At 41.3% G+C, this 21857-nt stretch overlaps 1 protein-coding gene across 1 annotated transcript in view; it reads left to right on the top strand.

The window, feature by feature from the left end:
- Positions 1 to 21857, top strand: part of LOC126291795 (luciferin sulfotransferase-like) — a 97397-nt gene that overhangs the window by 28316 nt on the left and 47224 nt on the right. The gene's annotated exons all lie outside the window — the stretch shown is intronic.

Genomic DNA, 21857 nt, shown 5'->3' with positions numbered 1-21857 from the left:
TCTTTCTCCCTCATTTTCCATCAGTTGTTATTGCCAATATGGCCCTCTCCTTTTTCGAAGTTGTGATCGTCATTTGATACTTACGCTAAATGTCATCTCAAATCCTTTTAACATTCGTTGTCATGCATGCAACTGCCTCTACAGTTCCATCTAAAATATATTCTTGTTATTGGCTTTGTTTCTTTATTCAGTTTTACATGTTATATTTTGTGTTGTATACTGTAATGCTGAGTAATCCGTCTGAAAATCCACCCAACTAAACTCGCCGTATGTGTTGTAAAGATCAAGTGAATGTGTCAAAAAGCGTCGACTATCATTATCTCGGCGAAGAGCTACTCAGTTTTAGTCTCGCAGTCAACTGAATTCGTGCTGAGTCTATGAGTATGTAGTGTCTCTTACCTTCTCCCCGACGCCACGTCCTTGCAGAAGTTCTTTGACTGGTCTGTAAGATTAGAAATGACTTGATGTGATGGTAGTTGAGATCCAGCCTCACTTATTGTTCTGTGATGAACATCGATTTATTCTCGAATTCTTGATTAATACATAGAACAAAAAATTACCTTTATTACTTCGCTATCATGTTCCTCGAGTCAAAGATATCCTTTCATAATCATGTCTCAGCTTCATAACATTGCCACTTATTAGTGGCGCCTCGGATTCTTACATATGGTACAGTATTTAACACATATAACACAGTCCATATATGTTACATTTCATAGGCCTCCTCAGGACGAGAGCATAATGAGCTATAATGTTGCGCTCCAGCACAAAACAGTACTGAGTTCACGTTTCAATTATTAACTGAAGTGACACATTTTTTTTCATATGTAGATCACTTTTGTAATGCTAACGAGTTTTCATAATGTCTGCTTTGCTCATCTCTAATCACTCATATCAATGTCATGTAACAGATTTATACAGCTCTGTATGTTACATTTAATTATAGTATCTAGTATAATTTATGCATCACTTAATAGGCACTGTACACACTGTATCTATTGTGACTGTAATTGTAAGTGTTGGTTGTGTAGTGTACAACTAACTATGTTTGATTATAATTCTGAAAGCTGGAATAGACTGTCCTGGATTATAGCTTACCTCCTCAATTGAGCATGAATGAATGGGAAAACCAGGAAAAGCTTCATCGAGGCCTTCAGCAATGACCATTGCAATGTGTGAAGTGTGTTAAAATATACGGTTGATTATACAGTTATTTAAACACAGAAAATATTAAATAAGAATATAGATTTTCGATGCTGCTTCATTGAGAAGATTATCATTGTGAAATGAAGTTGTTAAAATTTTAAATGTTCCTCTTGCAGATGAGTTTCATAGATAAAAATGTATTGTCTGGTGAGTACCTTCTTAAACGGTATATGAAAGTATAGTTCTTTGAAAAAACAAATTAAAATTTACAGGTCAATGCATAAAAGTTTTTTGTTACTGTATTTCGTTTTATGAAGTTCAGTTCCACTGTACGTTTTTTAAGGATGACATCGGTCTTCAGTCATTGAAACGGCGAATGGTAATGGTAGAGTTGGTGAGATGGAGGTTGAAATCTGCATCAGATAATAATTCACTCAAGTATGGCGATGGATATGCAGAGCAACATTCACTCTGGATTATACAGGAATCTCTGGAAACTTTCCTTGTCTGGATAGCTCCATTATCAGACAGGGGACAGTCGTAATGCAGTATCAAGCACTTGCAAATGAAGTTTGTTAAACTGGGGCTGTAAGAGATGGGTTAGTTCTGAATAGATTCCATTGTCACTCAATGGATCTGTGGTCCTTAGAGATAAGGATTCGGTTTGGGTTCCGGATACTGAATGGTTGATGGACAAGTCGATACGTTACGTCCGGAATCCATAGATAGCAAAAATCTCAGAGTACAGCGCCTTCGTCCGGAATGCGAAAATAATGACTGCTTCAGTCTGAGTTAACGTCCAACAATTAGAATACACCACTTGTGAAAATTTAATGATCTGCAATTGCATGACAACCCAGTTTAATTAAAGTGGAGCGATTTGACTTCAATATATGACATTGATTTAGCGTTCTGACTGATCGCATAGTTGTTCAAATATCACAAAATTAGCATTTGCGTCATATGATGGCACGCTAGTATCAAAACAGGATTCATACTAGTAACTTGCATAAAGCTTACACACATCACTATGCGTTCCTGAACATTATTGCACACAAAATTTCAACACAAAACTGTTCGGTGCAAACACTGAGTCCAAATGTCTGCTGACTCTTCCTAGAGAGGTAGGTTCCCTTTCAAAAAAGAAAGGAAACTAAAGAGAACAAATAGCCAAAGAAAAAGGAAAGATAACTCACCGTGGAATAACTGTCTTTTATTTAATAGAGAGATATATAAGGTAAAGAAAGAAATGATATGTGTCGTAATTTGGTAAGAAGTGCATATGCTGTGTGTAGGTTACGTAGGAACAGGTTACGTAAATCTTCACTGACTGGTAAACCTTAATGTTACTGACTTAAAATTACGTAGAAAATAAAGTAAAACGAATTCTCTGTAACATTGCTACATGCTCATAAGATTCTATTTACATACTACATATGATAACGTAATGATCAGTGGCATTGCGCCATTCTAAAGACGAATTTAAGCCTTTTGAGTCAAAAGTTAAATTCAAAAATTTATTAAGAGACAGCTGATTTCTCGTCAAGCCATTCCTTCCACATAGCACCATCTTAACTACTGTCCATCTCTGTGTTTGTCAGTTTTGACAGACAGAGAAAGCAAAAAAAAAAAAGTTGACGCTACCTCAAACCGTTTGCTAAACCTTATTTCTAATGAAAAATGTTGTGCACATAGTGTGTCAGTCTCATGAGTTGCATCACTTCAAATCTTTTGGAGGGGGGTTACATCCCTTTAACTTTGTGACTAGTGGGATAATGTAACACATACACACCAGGATTCCGTATAGCGACAATTTCATAAGGCCAGTGGTTGAAAATACCGCTTCAGTTGTAGATTTCTTTTATTACCCCACGACCGGTTTCGGCTTGTTATAAACTCATCTTCAGGTGTCGTAACTGTGCTGTGGCCCCAAGAGCCACGGTGGACGTGTACTAAGCACAGTGTGCTACCTACGACCGCAGGACAGGGAGCACATAGCGCCTAGTGCAAATCCACCGTGGTACTTGGGGGCTACACCACAGCTACAACACCTGAAGATGGGTTTATAACAGCCCGAAACTGGTCATGGGATAATAATAAAAAAATTACAACTGAAGCAGTATTTTCAACCACCGGTATAATGCTCAGCCGCGGATGTTCTTCCAACAGGATTGTTTGTAATTTCGTAAGGACGGAAGTATGAAAGCTGGGTATAAAAGTTGCCACTGTTTTTTTCGTTTTGAGAAGAGAAGACTTTACCCGCCAGGGTAGCCGAGAGCGCTAATGCGCTGCTTTCTGGACCCAGGTAGACCTGCCGGCCCCGGTTCGAATCCGCCCAGTGGATTAACGATGAGGGCCGGTACGCTGGCCAGCCTGGATGTGGTTTTTAGGCGGTTTTCCACATCCTGCTAGGTGAATACAGGCCTGGGCCCCACGTTCCGCCTCAGTTACATGACACGGAGGGACTTGAAAATGTTCGCCCTATTCCACAGCTTACAGTAGACGTAGACTGCTGGGGGTACATTCATTTTGTCCCGGGGGTTTGGGGTGGCGGCAGGAAGGGCATCCAGCCATTCTCTGCCACTAACACTGCCAATTCAATAGTAACAGCGCCGAACCCTCGTGAAAGGAATAGAAAAGAAATGAAGACTCTGGGTGACAGTTCAGCAACACCTTTGTGCCCACGACGTGTTTCTATGTCCTTTTAAATTGTTGGTCGAACTACTTTCTTCGTTGAGCTTTAGCCGTTAATCTGATTAGTTAACGAAATAATCTTACAATGCGATTATTCTCAGGACCAAACTTTGAAATTAAGATTTGTCTGATCTTGTTGACCTATAAATATCTTTTCCATCTCTATCCCATGAAGTTAGTAGCTCTGTCAGACAAAAATATCAGTGGCTTCACAAAGAGTGGAATGTAATTGCCGACAAGTTTGTTAATTATGGACTAAGTGTACAGTTCTATGTACTTTGATAATAGCTAATAAAATCCAGTTACGTATTTTACATTTTCCTCGGCCGTAGGCAAAGAAACCATAACATTGATATTAACGACTTAATCTTCTTCTGTGATGATGGAGTGCAAAAATTCCCTAGCGCCATGGTTCGAACCACTATGTGATCAGTCAGAATCAGTGTCATACTGGGTGATAAAAAAGTAAGTATAAATTTGAAAACTGAGTAAATCACGGAATAATGTAGACACAGAGGTACAAATTGACACACATGCTTGGAAGGACATGGGGTTTTATTAGAACCAAAAAAATACAAACGTTCAAAAAATGGCCGACAGATGGCGCTTCATCTTATCAGAATAGCAATAATTAGCATAACAAAGTAAGGCAAAGCAAAGATGATGTTCTTTACAGGAAATGCTCAAAATGTCCACCATCATCCCTCAACAATAGCTGTAGTCGAGGAATAATGTTGTTAACAGCACTGTAAAGCATGACCGGAGTTATGGTGCCTTGGCGTCGGATGTTGTCTTTCAGCATCCCTAGATATGTCGGTCGATCACGATACACTTGCGACTTCAGGTAACCCCAAAGCCAATAATCGCACGGAGTGAGGTCTGGGGACATGGGAAGCCAAGCATGATGTAAGTGACGGCTGAGCACACGATCACCACCAAACGACGGGCGCAAGGGACTTTCACGCGTAAAGCAGTACTGGGTGGAGCGCCATCCTGCATAAACATCGTACGTCCCAGCAGGTGTTTATGAGCCAGGCTGGGGATTCTGTAACATATCGGCGTACCTCTCACCCGTCACGGTAGCCGTTACAAAAGCAGAATCACGCATTTCCTCAAAGAAATAAGGCCCGATAGCGGTAGATGTGGTAAATCCAACCCATACCGTGACTTTCTCGTCGTGCAATGGAGTTTCCACGATAGTCCTAGGATTTTCGGTAGCCCAAATTATGCAGTTATGGGCGTTGACAGACCCTCGGAGCCTGAAATGAGCTTCGTCGGTCCACAACACGTTACTCAACCAATCGTCATCTTCCGCCATGTTTTGAAACGCCCACACCGCAAATGCCCTCCGCTTCACAAAATCGACAGGTAACAGTTCAAGATGCCGATGGATTTTGTACGGATAGCATCGGAGGGTACGCCTAAGTGCCAACCAAACAGTAGTGTATGGAATTCCGGTGCGACGTGCGACTGCACGAGCGCTGACTTCCCCGTGCATAGACGAACCCGCTACAGTCTCCATTTCTTGCTGAACTGTCTCAGCAGCATTACGCCTTGTGCTCGGTCGGCCACTACGGGGTCTATCGTCTAAACAACCCGTGGCTTCGAACTTCGAAATCATTCTCGCCACAGCTACATTTGTCAACGGACCTTTACCCATTCTAATCCCCTTCCTATGGCGATAGGATCGTAACGCTCAACTAGGACAGACCCCGTTCTAACAATACAGCATCGCTAAAAGCACCTTTTCAGGTAACGTCAACATGCTGCGACTGCCGGCGCATCTGATTCTCTCTCTCCTTACAGCTCCTTCGATACACGATTGGCACACTGGACTCGCATTCGGGAGGACGACGGTTCAATCCCGCGCCCGGCCATCCTGATATAGGTTTTCCGTGATTTCCCTAAATCGCTCCTGGCAAATGCCGGGAAGGCTGCTTTGAAAGGGCACGGCCGACTTCCTTCCCCATCCTTCCTTAATCCGATGAGACCGATGACCTCGCTGTCTGGTGTCCACCCGCAATCAACCCAACCCCTATACACGATTGTCATGCCCAGTCACTGACGTTTTGCTGCACAGCGCCATCTGTCGGAAATTTTGTAAACTTTTTTTCGGTTCTAATAAAACCCCATGTCATTCCAAGCATGTGTGTCAATTTTTACCTCTCTATCTACATTATTCCGTGGTTTATTAAGTTTTCAAATTTATACCGACTTTTTGATCACCCGGTATGTTGTTGTTGTTGCTGTGGTCTTCAGTCCTGAGACTGGTTTGATGCAGCTCTCCATGCTACTCTATACTGTGCAAGCTTCTTCATCTCCCAGTACCTACTGCAACCTACATCCTTCTGAATCTGCTTAGTGTATTCATTTCTTGGTCTCCCTCTACGATTTTTACCCTCCACACTGCCCTCCAATACTAAATTGATGATCCCTTGATGCCTCAGAACATGTCCTACCAACCGATCCCTTCGTCTGGTCAAGTTGTGCCACAGACTTCTCCCCAATCCTATTCAATACTTCCTCATTAGTTATGTGATTTACCCATCTAATTTTCAGCATTCTTCTATAGCACCACATTTCGAAAACTTCTATTCTCTTCTTGTCCAAACTATTTATCGTCCATGTTTCACTTCCATACATGGCTACACTCCATACAAATACTTTCAGAAATGACTTCCTGACACTTAAATCTATACTCGATGTTAACAAATTTCTCTTCTTCAGAAATGCTTTCCTTCCCATTGCCAGTCTACATTTTATATCCTCTCTACTCCGACTATCATCAGTTATTTTGCTCCCCAAATAGCAAAACTCCTTTACTACTTTAAGTGTCTCATTTCCTAATCTAATTCCCTCAGCAGCACCCGACTTAATTCTACTACATACCATTATCCTCGTTTTGCTTTTGTTGATGTTCATCTTATATCCTCCTTTCAAGACACTATCCATTCCATTCAACTGCTCTTCCAAGTCCTTTGCTGTCTCTGACAGAATTACGATGTCATCGGCGAACCTCAAAGTTTTTATTTCTTCTCCATGGATTTTAATACCCACCCCGAATTTTTCTTTTGCTTCCTTTACTGCTTGCTCAATATACAGATTGAATAACATCGGGGAGAGGCTACAACCCTGTCTCACTTCCTTCCCAACAACTGCTTCCCTTTCATGTCCCTCGACTCTTATAACTGCCATCTGGTTTCTGTACAAATTGTAAATAGCCTTTCGCTCCCAGTATTTTACCCCTGCCACCTTTAGAATTTGAAAGACAGCATTCCACTCAACATTGTCAAATGCTTTCTCTAAGTCTACGAATGCTAGAAACGTACGTTTGCCGCTCCTTAATCTTTCTTCTAAGATAAGTCGTAAGGTCAGTATTGCCTCACGTGTTCCAACATTTCTACGGAATCCAAACTGATCTTCCCCGAGGTCGGCTTCTACTAGTTTTTCCATTCGTCTGTAAAGAATTCGTGTTAGTATTTTGCAGCTGTGGCTTATTAAACTGATTGTTCGGTAATTTTCACATCTGTCAACACCTGCTTTCTTTGGGATTGGAATTATTATATTCTTCTTGAAGTCTGCGGGTATTTCGCCTGTTTCATACATCTTGTTAACCAGATGGTAGAGTTTTGTCAGGACTGGCTCTCCCAAGGCTGTCAGTAGTTCTAATGGAATGTTGTCTACTCCGGAGGCCTTGTATCGACTCAGGTCTTTCAGTGCTCTGTCATACTCTTCACGCAGTATCGTATCTCCCATTTCATCTTCATCCACATCCTCTTGCATTTCCGTAATATTGTCCTCAAGTACATCGTCCTTGTATAGACCCTCTATATACTCCTTCCACCTTTCTGCTTTCCCTTCTTTGCTTAGAACTGGATTTCCATCTGAGCTCTTGATGTTCATACAAGTAGTTCTCTTCTCTCCAAAGGTCTCTTTAATTTTCCTGTAAGCAGTATCTATCTTACCCCTAGTGAGATAAGCCTCTACATCCTTACATTTGTCCTCTAGCCATCCCTGCTTAGCCATTTTGCACTTCCTGTCGATCTCATTTTTGAGACGTTTGTATCCTTTTTGACTGCTTCATTTACTGCATTTTTATATTTTCTCCTTTCATCAATTAAATTCAATATTTCTTCTGTTACCCAAGGATTTCTACTCGCCCTCGTCTTTTTACCTACTTCATTATCTGCTGCCTTCACTACTTCACTACTTCATCCCTACCCATTCTTGTTCTACTGTATTTGTTTCCCCCATTCCTGTCAATTGTTCCCTTACGCTCTCCCTGAAACTCTGTACAACCTCTGTTTCTTTCAGTTTATCCAGGTCATATCTCCTTAAGTTCCCTCCTTTTTGTAGTTTCTTCAGTTTTAATATACAGGTCATAACCAATAGATTGTGGTCAGAGTCCACATCTGCCCCTGGAAATGTGTTACAATTTAAAACCTGGTTCCTAAATCTCTGTCTTACCATTATATAATCTATCTGATATCTTTTAGTATCTCCAGGGTTCTTCCACGTATACAACCTTCTTTCATGATTCTTAAACCAAGTATTAGCTTGCTCTGTGCAAAATTCTACCAGGCGGGTTCCTCTTTCATTTCTTAGCCCCAATCCATATTCACCTACTACGTTTCCCTCTCTCCTTTTTCCTACTGCCGAATTCCAGTCACCCATGACTATTAAATTTTCATTGCCCTTTACTATCTGAATAATTTCTTTTATTTCATCATACATTTCTTCAATTTCTTCGTCATCTGCAGAGCTAGTTGGCACATAAACTTGTACTACTGTAGTAGGTGTGGGCTTCGTATCTATCTTGGCCACAATAATGCGTTCACTATGCTGTTTGTAGTAGCTTACCCGCATTCCTATTTTCCTATTCATTACTGAACCTACTCCTGCATTACCCCTATTTGATTTTGTGTTTATAACCCGGTAGTCACCTGACCAGAAGTCTTGTTCCTCCTGCCACCGAACTTCACTAATTTCCACTATATCTAACTTTAACCTATCCATTTCCGTTTTTAAATTTTCTAACCTACCTGCCCGATTAAGGGATCTGACATTCCACGCTCCGATCCGTAGAAAGCCAGTTTTCTTTCTGCTGATAACATCCTCTTGAGTAGTCCCCGCCCGGAGATCCGAATGGGGGACTATTTTACCTCCGGAATAATTTACCCAAGAGGATGCCATCATCATTTAATCATACAGTAAAGTTACATGCCCTCAGGAAAAATTACGGCCGTAGTTTCCCCTTGCTTTCAGCCGTTCGCAGTACCAGGCCGTTTTGTTTAGTGTTACAAGGCCAGATCAGTCAAATCATCCAGACTGTTGCCCCTACAACTTCTGAAAAGGCTGCTGCCCCTCTTCAGGAACCACACGTTTGTCTGGCCTCTCAACAGATACCCCTCCGTTGTGGTTGCACCTACGGTACGGCTATCTGTATAGCTGAGGCACGCAAGCCTCCCCACCAACAGCAAGGTCCATGGTTCATGGGGGGAGGATCACCCGGTATATTGAAGTCAAATCGCTTCGCTTGAATGTCATGTCATTGTAAATCATTAAATTTTCACAAGTGGTGTATTCTAATGTTTGGACGTTAACTCAAACTGAACCACTCATTATTTTCGCATTTCGGACGAAGGCACTGTACTCTAAAATTTTTCACCCAACTGAAATTTCCACAGTAGATGCTGCACGATTCTCTGGAGCTTTCTTATGTGACAATATCTTCCAATCTTCTTTGTGTACAGAAAGATTTCACAAAGACCCTATACTATACAGGGTATCCCATTTATCTTGACCATCCTAAAAAACTGTTTGTCCAGATGCAAATTACAAAATGTTTCAAGCAAACGTTCTTTAGTCATCAGGGGGACATCAATTAGCATCATTGCCTTCGTTGTAGCTTTGTTTTTTACAAAGATTTGAACAGTGTTATGATTTTTTATATGGCACTCTGTATTTTTTATTCGGTAATTCATTTCCTCTCATAAGGACCTGTTCAAAAACGTATCACAGTCTACCATTCACTGAAACACAACGTTATTAGTTACATAACACAATATTGATGTTGATGTTCCTAGCGCTTAGTGCAGGTACTCGGGGTAACGGAATACGTCCACGTGCTTACATTGACAGAGGACAAATGTAAACCATCATTCCGTCAACCATCGTCAGTTGAAGAGTTGTGTGAGTAGAATGTACTCCAACGAAGAGAAAGTAGAAATGCTACTCATCTGTGGGGGATGTAAGTTATCAGAACAGTAATTGCAATACCGTTTTCTTATGTACAGGTACGTTTAGTACACTGGTTGAGTCCTTTTAAATACTGTTGTGTAGAGTAGGCATACAGTAAACGCTGTCCTTCCTACAAACTGCATCGACATAACGTTTCTTTTATTGTTGTTGTTGAAGCTAGGCGAAATGCTACGCAGGCAGCGGAACTGTACAGAGAGCAATATCCTGACAAGAACCCACCTTCCCGACGGATGTTTTCTAGTCTTGTTACGACGCTTCAGGAAACGGGAAGTTTCAACCCACGACAACGCTACCGTCGTAGCACTCGCACAGACGAAGCTGCCAAAGTTACTGTCCTCGCCTACGTTGCTATGAATCCACATGTGAGCACACGGCAGCTAGAACACGAATCCTAAAACTAGTTTGTATCGTATTCTTACACGTCACCGGTTCCATCCTTATCATGTAACCTACATCCGGAATTGCATGGGAATGATTTCCAGAAACGTGTTCAGTTTTGTCAGTGGACACAGCAGCAAATCCTCACCAACCCGAACTTCTTCTCCAGTGTTCTATTTACCGATAAATTTTCCTTCTCAAACAATGGACAGGTAAATACAAGGAACTTGCATTATTGGTCCAGCAACAACCCACGATAGTTTAAAGAGGTGGAACATCAGTGTCAATGGAGTGTTCAATTCGGGTGTGGGATGCTTGATACTACAATTATTGGCCCTTATTTCATCAGTGGTAGTCTAAACGGCACAGCGTATGGCAACTACCTCAGACGAATTCTTCCTCCTCTTCTGGATGAAGTGTATCTAAGAACCAGAATGCTTACTTGGTATCAACACGATGGATGTCCAGCACATAATGCCTTGCGGGCACGTCGTGTTCTGAACCGAAGGTATCCTGCCAGATGGATTGGCCGAGGAGGAACAGTTACTTGGTCTGCTAGGTCTCCTGATTAAATCCTCTGGATTTTTTTTTATTTGGGGATGCATTAAAGACGTTGTCTATCGCGATATTCCAACAACTCCAGAGGGCATGCGGGAACGTATCGTGCTTGCTTGTAATTCTCTTCAGCAGGCAACACTGGAAGCAGTAAATAATTGTTTCATTCAACGTGTGCATCAGTGTATCGGTGTCCAGGGTCACCACTTTGAGCACCTTTGAATGTTCTGCTCCTGGGCAATGGTACAGGAGAGTCAAAGTCAATTTTGTGTTATGTTTTACTTGATTTTCATCTGTTTTCTGACAACTCCAGCAAGTGGACAAGTTTGTGATCCCGGGCTCAAAGTCAATGTTGTGTTATGTTCTTAATGACGTTGTGTTTCAGTGAATGGTACACTGTGATACATTTTTGAATAGGTCTTTAGAAGAGGAAATGAATTACCGAATACAAAATACAGAGTGCCATTTAGAAAAATCATAACACTGTTCATATCTTTGTAAAAACAAAGCTACAACGAAGACAGTAATGCTAATTGATTTCCCCCTGATGGCTAAAGAAAATAGGCTTGAAACATTTTGCAATTTGCACCTTGACAAACATTTATTTAGGGTGGTCAAGACAAATGGGACACCTTTTATATAAAGAGTGTACCATATATACCAAATTAATTTTTAACATACTCATTCGGAATGCAAACACATCAATGCCCTGTATGAGGACTCCTCCAGTGAAATAATGCATTACTGTGCAATCTTTGGTTTGTAGCTTGTTTGAATTTGTTGGATGATAACATTCCACTGTGGATCTGTCATGTTCTTACACATTGTGAGATAGTATCTACGTTTCTCATTATCCTTCATAAGCGAAAATTTAGACTCTGACGTCTGTTCCTCATCCCAAGTAGTGTCTTTCAATCCTTTAGAGAGTCTTGACAGTGCATCTGCAATGATATTTTCCTTGCCGTGCACGTATGTGATCTTGATATCCTTGCAAAATAAGTATCTACCTGGCTGAGTGTGGATGAAGAAATTTACAGGCACACAAAAAGCTCAGTGATCATAGAATACTTTGGTATAATATAAGATAATAATGAAACTTACTAAACTGCCATAGAGCTGCCAGTGCTTCTAGCCCTGTAGTAGTGTACAAACGTTCACAGTTCGCAAGAGCTCAGCTGGCAAATGCTATGCACACAAGATGAGTGATCCATTAACTAATTGAACCTGGAGCATGAATGATCCTAATCCATATGATGACACATCAATCATTAGTCCAAAAAGTAGCGCTATATCTGGGTAGTGTAATATTTGCAGTTTTGATTTTGTCAAATGCCAACTGACAATCATGAGTCTACATGTACATCGATTGCCATGACATTTTTTCTTCAAATTGAACTATGTCTCAGAGTTTAAGGCTTGAGTGGGAACAAGGTAGAACAAAGCTAATCCCAAAAATCCTTTTAATTGATTTGTATATGGCATTGATCCATGAAGTTAATCCCTATGAGGGCAAACTCTGACTTGTTTAAGTTTGTAGCAACATATAGATATTTTGCAGTGTGTGTTAAGACAATTCCAGCATTCTCACGTTACTGCCAAGTTTGGGTTGCAATTAACTTCTCATCTATTAACAGCATTACTAAACCACGTAGCTCATGACCCATGACCGTGTCTAGTGCAGAAATAAAGACACAAGAGCTAACATTAAGGCCAAACGGTAAATCAGTAAAATGTTAACTGCACCCTGAGTGGATAAATGCAGTGTATTTTCTTTAGTCCAAATGTAAAACTTCTTGCAAAATGTACTTGTAAAAATTTTAACACCACGCAATTTTTGAATTCCTCACAGGAATAATGACTTTATTTGTATCCCTCCAACACTTCCGTCTAATTTTGTACCATCAGAAATGGACTACAATTTTGACTATCTGATGGGTCTGCAATGCGCTAGATAAGCATTCGCTTGATTTCAGAGTTAGTGGCAGATCTTAGCGCCCTGTGGATGCAGTAGTACCTGTGATAGTAAGTTATATGCGGTGTCACAGTTAGAAGGCATCCTTTTATTACACCTGGTTTGTTATCCAATCCAGTAGCATAATCCTGTAGTAATTGTCGTATCTACATATCTACATACATACTCCGCTAGCCACCTAGCGGTGTGTGGCGGAGGGCACAATTTGCGCCAAAGTAATATTTCCCCTCTCCTCCCCCCCCCCCCCCCCCCCTCCTGTTCCACTCGCGAAACGCGCGAGGGAAAAACAACTACCTGAACGCCTCAGTGTGAGCTCTAACTTCCCTTATCTTTGAATGGTGATCATGCGCAATTTGAAAGTTGGTGGTAATAATATATGGTCTACATCCTCGGCGAAGATCGGATTTCGGAATTTAGTGAGCACTCCCTTCCGTTTAGAGCGTCGTCTATCTGCAAGTGTTTCCCACTTCAAACTTTCTGTGAGATTTGTAACGGTCTCGCAATGGTTAAATGTCCCAGTCACGAATCTTGCCGCTCTTCTTTGGACCTTCTCAATCCTTTGAATCAGCCGAAATGGTAACGGTCCCATACAGACTAAAAATTGTCTAAGACTGGATGAACTAACGAACTGTAAGCTATATTTGTAGCATAGTCAACATATAATCTTACGGGGATACCGTCTGGGCCAGATGCCTTCCTGGCGTCTAAGGATCTTAACTGTTCAACAATCCCAGATACACTAAACACTAAGTCAGCCATCCTTGCGTTTGTTCGATAACTGAAAAGGGGAAATAGGGCTGCAGTCCTCTACACTAAACGAGTTTTCGAAATCTAGGTTTAGAATTTCGGCCTTCTGTTTATCATCATCCGTTATCTAACATTCATGGTGGTGTCTGTTTGTTCTATATCGTGTCTCCCTACCACTTTCGCGCAACGACGCTCTGACCGTGTTTTTTAGGGAATTGATTAGTTTGAACCTGGGACCTGTTGCTGGTAAGGAGACGCCAGACCACACATGACATGTAGAATTCAGAAGAGTTCAGTGAGACTAGCGATAATATAACCAAATACTTAATGATTTCAGCGTCAGCTCCACTGCACTCCCTGTAAAAGAATCTTAATATTAACTAAATTTGGTGGGAGGGGTTCAAGGCTTTCCTATTTTTAGTTAGCTGGTAAAATAACATCGAAAAACTAGTTAAGTTTAACATTGGAAATTTTATTCTACTCACAAAACATTGTTTATAAATTGCACTATTGATAAAAGGAAGCGTTTTAATACAGGATGGTAAAAACCAACTGCGTTCAACAAAAAAGGTGAACGAATATTCCCTGAATGGGTTTCCAAGTTCTACAATGGATCGAAGGACGACCTATGCCATATCACATCTATAATCTACGTTTAAATTACGTTTCACAAAGAGAAAACTATCAAAATTGTCTACAGTGACCGTCAATTATCTTTAATTACTTATCTAACTTGTCGTAAATTACAGTAGCTGATGTGGCTTCTCAATAACTATATAACAGAGAAATCATCGCGTTTCAGATTTTTACTTCAAGTGGCAAATGTGAACACCATGAGCTTTAATTGACGATCGACACTAGTATTACGCAAAAAGAGGGTGTAACAGATCAGACTTCTGCAGTTCTGAGTAAAGCTTTATGCGCTGTTATGCGGCATCGAGTGAGTTCATTACCTTGTCGGTGTTTAGGCAGCGTCAGGGCGGCGGCTGGCAGCACAGCTCCGCTCACCTCGCCATCTCGGAAACAACTCCTCTTCTAACTTCTCCTTACTACAATTTACCAAAGTTGGTTTAAAAAAAACTATCTGGCTGTGTTTTCATCTGACCAATCAGGGTCTCAATGTTAACCTTAAGCTCCGCCTACAAAAATTCTGTTTATCCAATGAGAAACGTTACACTTTTCATAGTGGGGCAATGTTTTTAAAGTTTGCAACGTAACAGAGACACGAAAAAGTCTCACGCAAAAACTTGCAGCTGGTGTGGTCCTTTTAGCGTTATCGTAAGATCTCTACTGTTCTTCTGGAGGGCTCTATCTTTTAACATGGGCTGCGGGGTGGTCCTAACGTAACAGAGACGCGAAAAAGTCTCACGCTAAAACTTGCAGGTGGTAGTGGCCCTTTTTGTGTTATCGTAAGATCTATACTGTTTTTCTGGAGGGCTCTAGCTTTTAACATGGGCTGGGGGGTAGTCATTGACGTAACAGAGACGCGAAAAAGTCTCACGCTAAAACATGCGGGGTGGTGTCGTCCTAATGGTTAGCTGGCGACGTGGGTGTCCAGTCTGTCCCTTATCGTACGGCCTTCTAGCTTAACACGGTTGTGCTCTCGGCTTCTGTTCTCGTTTCTCCCCTCGGAACTGCGTCTGTCTCACGGGAAGGTATGACATGCATTTAGGCATTCTTGTGTTAGTCTGTGGTATTCCATTTGCTCACTCGTTACTCGTATTACTTTGGTTAATTTAATGTCTCGATTTCTTCGGAGTTATGTGACATACTATTGGATTTGCTTATCATGTCAGGGTTTTCATGTAAGGTGTTGGATTTGCCTGACACCTGTACTGTCAGCAAGAGAAGGCATTGAATTATTTGTACCGTTCATAGATTTTACGCACGACCAAAATGTTTTGAGGTTATTTTTACAATCTGCAGATAAAATATTGCTTTCAAATTCATTAAATGAATCTTACATCAACCTTTTGACAGCTGCTTTCATTTCGCATAATTTCTGTTTGCCAGCGGGGCAGTGGCTAGTTTTAAATATTCTCTGCTTTCTCAGCAACTTCCTAATATGTTTGTTGTACCACGGTGGATATTTTTGCTAGGCACATACTTCTCTAGCACGTGGTGAACCATACCTCTAAATTCCTAATGTTGTTCTGGCACTACAACATTCGATTTAGCAGCTTTTTTGCTCACGTACACTCAAAACAGAAACACTAGCAGGTCCTTCTTCTATCTGTCACGAGTCATCATTTTAATCATGATTCCTTGACAGTAGAATCCACGTAATTTGTCATTTTGAACTAAGTGTTACGGGAGTTCAATCTTTCGTTAACATCACTTTACTGGAGGCAAAGTCTATTATTTCATTCATCTCTCTTAGTAAGTCATATCCTACAATCAAGTCTACCACAAGATTTGGTGCTGCTTGGTAAGTGCATTCATCAGTCAATTACTGAAGACAATGTTAACACTTTGTCTATAGTTTAATGGAAAAGAGCGTCCTCCGACAGCACCTAGTATCCCACAGGTTGCCAAGGGAAAGGTCAGCAATTTTGCTCGTTCCTGAAGTCTCTTGCAAAGAGCCATGAATACATCTTCAACTACATACAAACTCCGCAAGCTACCATATGGTGTATGGTGAATGTTGCTGTGTACTGTTACTAGCTGTTTCCCTTCCTGTTCCACTCACAGATAGAAAGAGGGAAAAACTACTTTACATATGCCTCCACATGAGCTCCAATTTCTCGTATCTTATCTTCGTAGCCCTGAAGCTAAATGTAAGTTGGTGGTAGTCAGCTTCAAATGCTGGTTCTCTAAATTTTCTCAAAACTGTTCGTCGAAGAAAACGCTTGTTTTCCCTCCACGGTTTTCCATTTGAGCTCCCAAAGCATCTCCGTGGTGCTGGAACCCATTGGTAATAAATCTAGTATTGTGACTCTTCAAGGCTTTCCCGACGGATCTGTTGCGAATACATTTCTCGGGTTTCCCGGTGAATTGTAGTAAATCTCCCCATATTCCATCGATGCAACAGCTCGACATCTTCAGGTGATGATAGCTGGTGCTGTCTCTGTTGCAAGACGTGTATTGCAACAGTGGTAGCAACAGCTACCACCACCTGAAGATGTCGAGCAGTTGCATCGATGAAATATTGTGTAATTTACACAATATGATCCAGTAGCAAACCCGAGAGGCGCATTTTCAAATCTATCATTCTACCTCTGAATTGATTCGATGTCTTTTTTTTTTTTTTTAATGCGACCTGGTAAGGATCCCAAACACACAAGCAGTACTCACGAATAGGTCGCACTAGCGGCTTCTTTACAGATGAACCACATTTTCCTAAAATTCTCGCAATAAACTGAAGTCAACCGTTCTCCTACCCTACGGTAGTCTTCACATGCTAATTCGATTTCGTATTCCTTTGCAACGTTAAGCCCAGATATTTAAACTATGTGACTGTATCAGGCAGGACACAACTAATGCTGTGTCCGAACATTACAGGTTTGTTTTCCCCACTCATCCACATTTAGAGCTAGCTGCCGTCCATCATACCAATTAGCTATTTTGTCTAAGTCGTCTTGCATCCCCCTACAGACTCTAAACTTGGACACCTTCTCGTACAACACAGTATCATCACCAATCAATCTCCGTTGCTGCCGACCCTGTTCACCAGATCATTTACGTATATAGAAAACAATAGGGGTGTTATCACACTTCGCTGGGGCACTCCTGACGGTACCCTTGTCTTAGGTGACAACGTACTGAGTTCTGTTACTAAAAAGTCTTGAAGTTACTCAGATACGTCGGAACCTTCATTAACAGTCTGCAGTGAGGCAGCGTGTCAAATGCATTCCGGAAATCTAGGAATGTGGAATCTGCTTGTTGCCTTTCGTCCATAGTTCGCACAAAGAAAAGTGCGAGGTCATCCACATGGGTACTAAATGAAATCCGATAAATTTTGGCTACAAGACAAAGCGCACAAATATAAGGGTTGTCAATTCGAGCAAATACCTAGGAATTGCAATTACGAGCAAATTAAATTCGAAAGACCACATAGATAATATTGCGGGGAAGGCGAAACAAAGACTGCCCTTTGTTGGCAGAACACTTAGAAGATGCGACAAACCCGCTAAATAGACAGCCTACATTACCCTTGTCCGTCCTCTGATGGGATATTGCTGCGCGGTGTGGGTTCCTTAACAGGTAGGATTGACGGAGGACATCGAGGAAGTGCAAAGACGGGCAGCTCGTTTCGTGTTATAGCACAACAGGGGTGAGAACGTCACTGATATGATACGCGAGTTTGGGTGGCAGTCACTGAAAGAAAGGCGTTTTCTTTGCGGCGAGATCTATTTACGAAACTTCATTCATTAACTTCCTCTTCCGAATGCGTAAATATTTTGTTGACGCCCACCTACGTAGGGAGAAAAGATCATCATAATAAAGTAAGAGAAATCAGAACTCGATTGGAAAGATTTAGGTGTTCCTTTTCCGTACGCGCCATTCGAGAGTGGAATGGTAGAAAAGTAGTATGAAAATGGTTCGATGAACCCTATGCCAGGCACTTAAGTGTGAATTTCAGAGTAACCCTGTATATGTAGATGTAGAAGAGGGCAAGCTCGGTCTCTCACGAGCGATGCTTTCTAAAACCATGCAGACGCCTTTCGGCCTCAAGGAAATTTATTATATTCACACTCAGAATACTCAGAATATGTTCTAAAATTATACAGCAAATTGGTGTTAAGGTTAGTGGTCAGTAATTTTGTGCGTCCGCCAAAAGACCACTTGCATGAGCGAGACGTCCTATAGGCAAGCTGTGAACTGTCTTGCCGTCAGGAAGACACAGCACGCAGTCTTATCGCCTCTTCTATTACGTATAAACCAGGGAAGCGGAATGTGAGGTTTTCAGGTTCCACTTTACGTCAGTAACTGTTTACTTGTCGGTTCTCGTCCAGGTGGAACATCCCTCCATTTTATTGCGCCCACTTCTTGGTTTTTCATGCTAGACACAAATCAGATTTTAATAGTTCTTCATTTAATTTCATCTCACAAATGAATCACGCTAGTATAATTTGTTTAGGACTAATCCACCATATTGGATTGGGATCCGGCTGTTTTATTCAATGACGTACCGTCTTTTACCGGTGTTTTGTTGTGAAGCTCTAATGTTTTAGTTAGTTGGTGGGTTGACTGTTTTAGGCGAGGGGACCAAGCAGCGGGGTCATCTGTCCCATAGGATTAGGTAGAGGCTGGGGAAGGAAGTCGACCGTGAGCTTTCAAAGGAACCATCCTGGCATTTGCCTGAAGCAATTTAGGGGAATCACAGAGAACCTAATCAGGATGGCTGGATGCAGGTTTGAACTTCGTCCTCCCGAATGCGAGTCCAGTGTGCCAACCACTGCGCCACCTCGTTCGGTAGTATTTTAGTTATGTGAGTACAAATATTTAAATTTTCTCATCTAAACATTTTCAATGTTGTTGTTGTTGTTGTTGTGGTCTTCACTCCTGAGACTGGTTTGATGCAGCTCTTCATGCAACTCTATCCTGTGCAAGCTTCTTCATCCCACAGTTCCTACTGCACCCTACATCCTTCTGGATCTGCTTAGTGTATTCATCTCTTGGTCTCCCTCTACGGTTTTTAACCTCCACGCTGCCCTCCAGTACTAAATTGGTGGTCCCTCGATGTCTCAGAACATGTCCTACCAACCGATCCCTTCTTCTAGTCAAGTTGTGCCACACGCTCCTCTTCTCCCCAATTCTATTCAATACCTCCTCATTAGTTATGTGATCTACCAATCTAGTCTTCAGCATTCTGCTGTAGCACCACATTTCGAAAGCTTCTATTCTCCTCTTGTCTAAACTATTTATCGTCCATGTTTCACTTCCATACATGGCTACACTCCATACAAATACTTTCAGAGATGACTTCCTGACACTTAAATCTATACTCGATGTTAGCAAATTTCTCTTCTTCAGAAACGCTTTCCTTGCCATTGCCAGTCTACATTTTATATCCTCTCTACTTCGACCATCATCAGTTATTTTGCTCCCCAAATAGCAAAACTCCTTTACTACTTTAAGCGTCTCATTTCCTAATCTAATTCCCTCAGCATCACCCGATTTAATTCGGCTACATTCCATTACCCTCATTTTGCTTTTGTTGACGTTTATCTTACACCCTCCTTTCAAAAGGTTTTTAAATTTTTTTAAACTCTTAAAATAATTTTAGGAAATTATCAAATCAGTAGGTGTTCCACGGTTTTATTCCTTCTGGATTTTTTTGTTATACAGATGTTTCTCCTGAAGATAATGTCATGAAATCGGTAGTGATCCAAAAGTAAAGGACTAAATATAGCTGAATCGATTTATTAATACCCGAGATGATTACTCATAGCTGTCGTTGCCCTACCTAGAAGGTGCTCTGCAGAATATCATTTGATTTGTTTTCATCAACTATGTAATGATCACAGTGTGATGATGATGATGATGATGTTTGGTTGGTGGAGTGCTCAACTGCGCGGTCATCAGCACCCATGTAAGGTGTCAGGCAAATCCAACATCTTCCATGAAAACACTGACATGATAAGCAAATCCAGTAGTATGTCACATAGCTCCGAATAAATCGTGACATTAAATTGACCAAAGTAATACGAGTAACGAGTGAGCAAATTGAATACAACAGACTAACACAAGAATGCCTAAATGCATGTCATACCTTCCCGCTGTAAGATACGGAGTTCCAAGGGAAGAAACGAGAACAAAAGCCAAGAGCAGAACCATATCAAGTTAGAAGGCCCTATGATAAGGGACAGACACCCACGTTGCCAGCTAACCGTTAGGACCACCCCCAGCCCATGTTAGAAGATAGAGCCCTCCAGAAGAACAGTAGAGATCTTACGATAACGCTAAAAGGACCACACCAGCTGCAAGTTTTAGCGTGAGACTTTTTCGTGCCTGTGTTACGTTGCAAACTTTAAAAACATTGACCCACCATGAAAAGTATAACGTTTCTCATTGGATAAACAGAATTTTTGTAGGCGGAGCTTAAGGTTAACATTGGGACCCTGATTGATCAGATGAAAACACAGCCGGATAGTTTTTTTAAACCAACTTCGGTAAATTGTAGTAAGGAGAAGTTAGGAGAGGAGTTGTTTACGAGATGGCGAGGTGAGCGGAGCTGTGCTGCCAGCCGCCGCCCTGACGCTGCCGCAATCACCGACAAGGTAATGAACGCACGCGATGCCGCATAACAGCGCATAAAGCTTCACTCAGAACTGCAGAAGTCTGATCTGTTACACCCCCTTTTTGCGTAATACTAGTGTCGATCGTCAATTAAAGCTCATGGTGTTCACATTTGCCACTTGAAGTAAAAATCTGAAACGCGATGATTTCTCTGTTATATAGTTCTTGAAAAGCCACATCAGCCACTGTAATTTACGACGTTAGATAAGTAATTAAAGATAATTGACGGTCACTGTAGACCATATTGATAGTTTTTCTCTTTTGTGAAACTTAATTCAAACCTAGATTATAGATGTGATATGGCATAGGTCATCCTTCGATCCATTGTAGAACTTGGAAACCCATTCAGGGAATATTCGTTCACCTTTTTTGTTGAACGCAGTTGGTTTTTACCATCCTGTATTAAAACGCTTCCTTTTATCAATAGTGCAATTTATAAACAATGTTTTGTGAGTAGAATAAAATTTCCAGTGGTAAACTTAACTGCTTTTTCGATGTTATTTTACCCGCTAACTAAAAATAGGAAAGCCTTGAACCTCTTCCACTAAATTTAGTCAGTATTAAGATTCTTTTACAGGGAGTGCAGTGGAGATGATGCTGAAATCATTAAGTATTTGGTTATCTTATCGCTAGTCTCACTGAACTCTTCTGAATTCTACATGTCATGTGTGGTCTGGCGTCTCCTTACCAGCAACAGGTCCCAGGTTCAAACTAGTCAATTCCCTAAAAAACACGCTCAGAGCGTCGTTGCGCGAAAGTGGTAGGGAGACACGATATAAAACAAACAGACATCACGCAGAATGTTAGACCCGTACAAAGTCCCAATTTTTACACAGTCCAATTAGCCACTGTCACGAATGAT

Source organism: Schistocerca gregaria, chromosome 9 (genome assembly GCF_023897955.1).
Source record: "Schistocerca gregaria isolate iqSchGreg1 chromosome 9, iqSchGreg1.2, whole genome shotgun sequence".
Lineage (NCBI taxonomy): Eukaryota > Metazoa > Arthropoda > Insecta > Orthoptera > Acrididae > Schistocerca > Schistocerca gregaria.
This window is presented reverse-complemented; position numbering and strand designations above follow the sequence as displayed.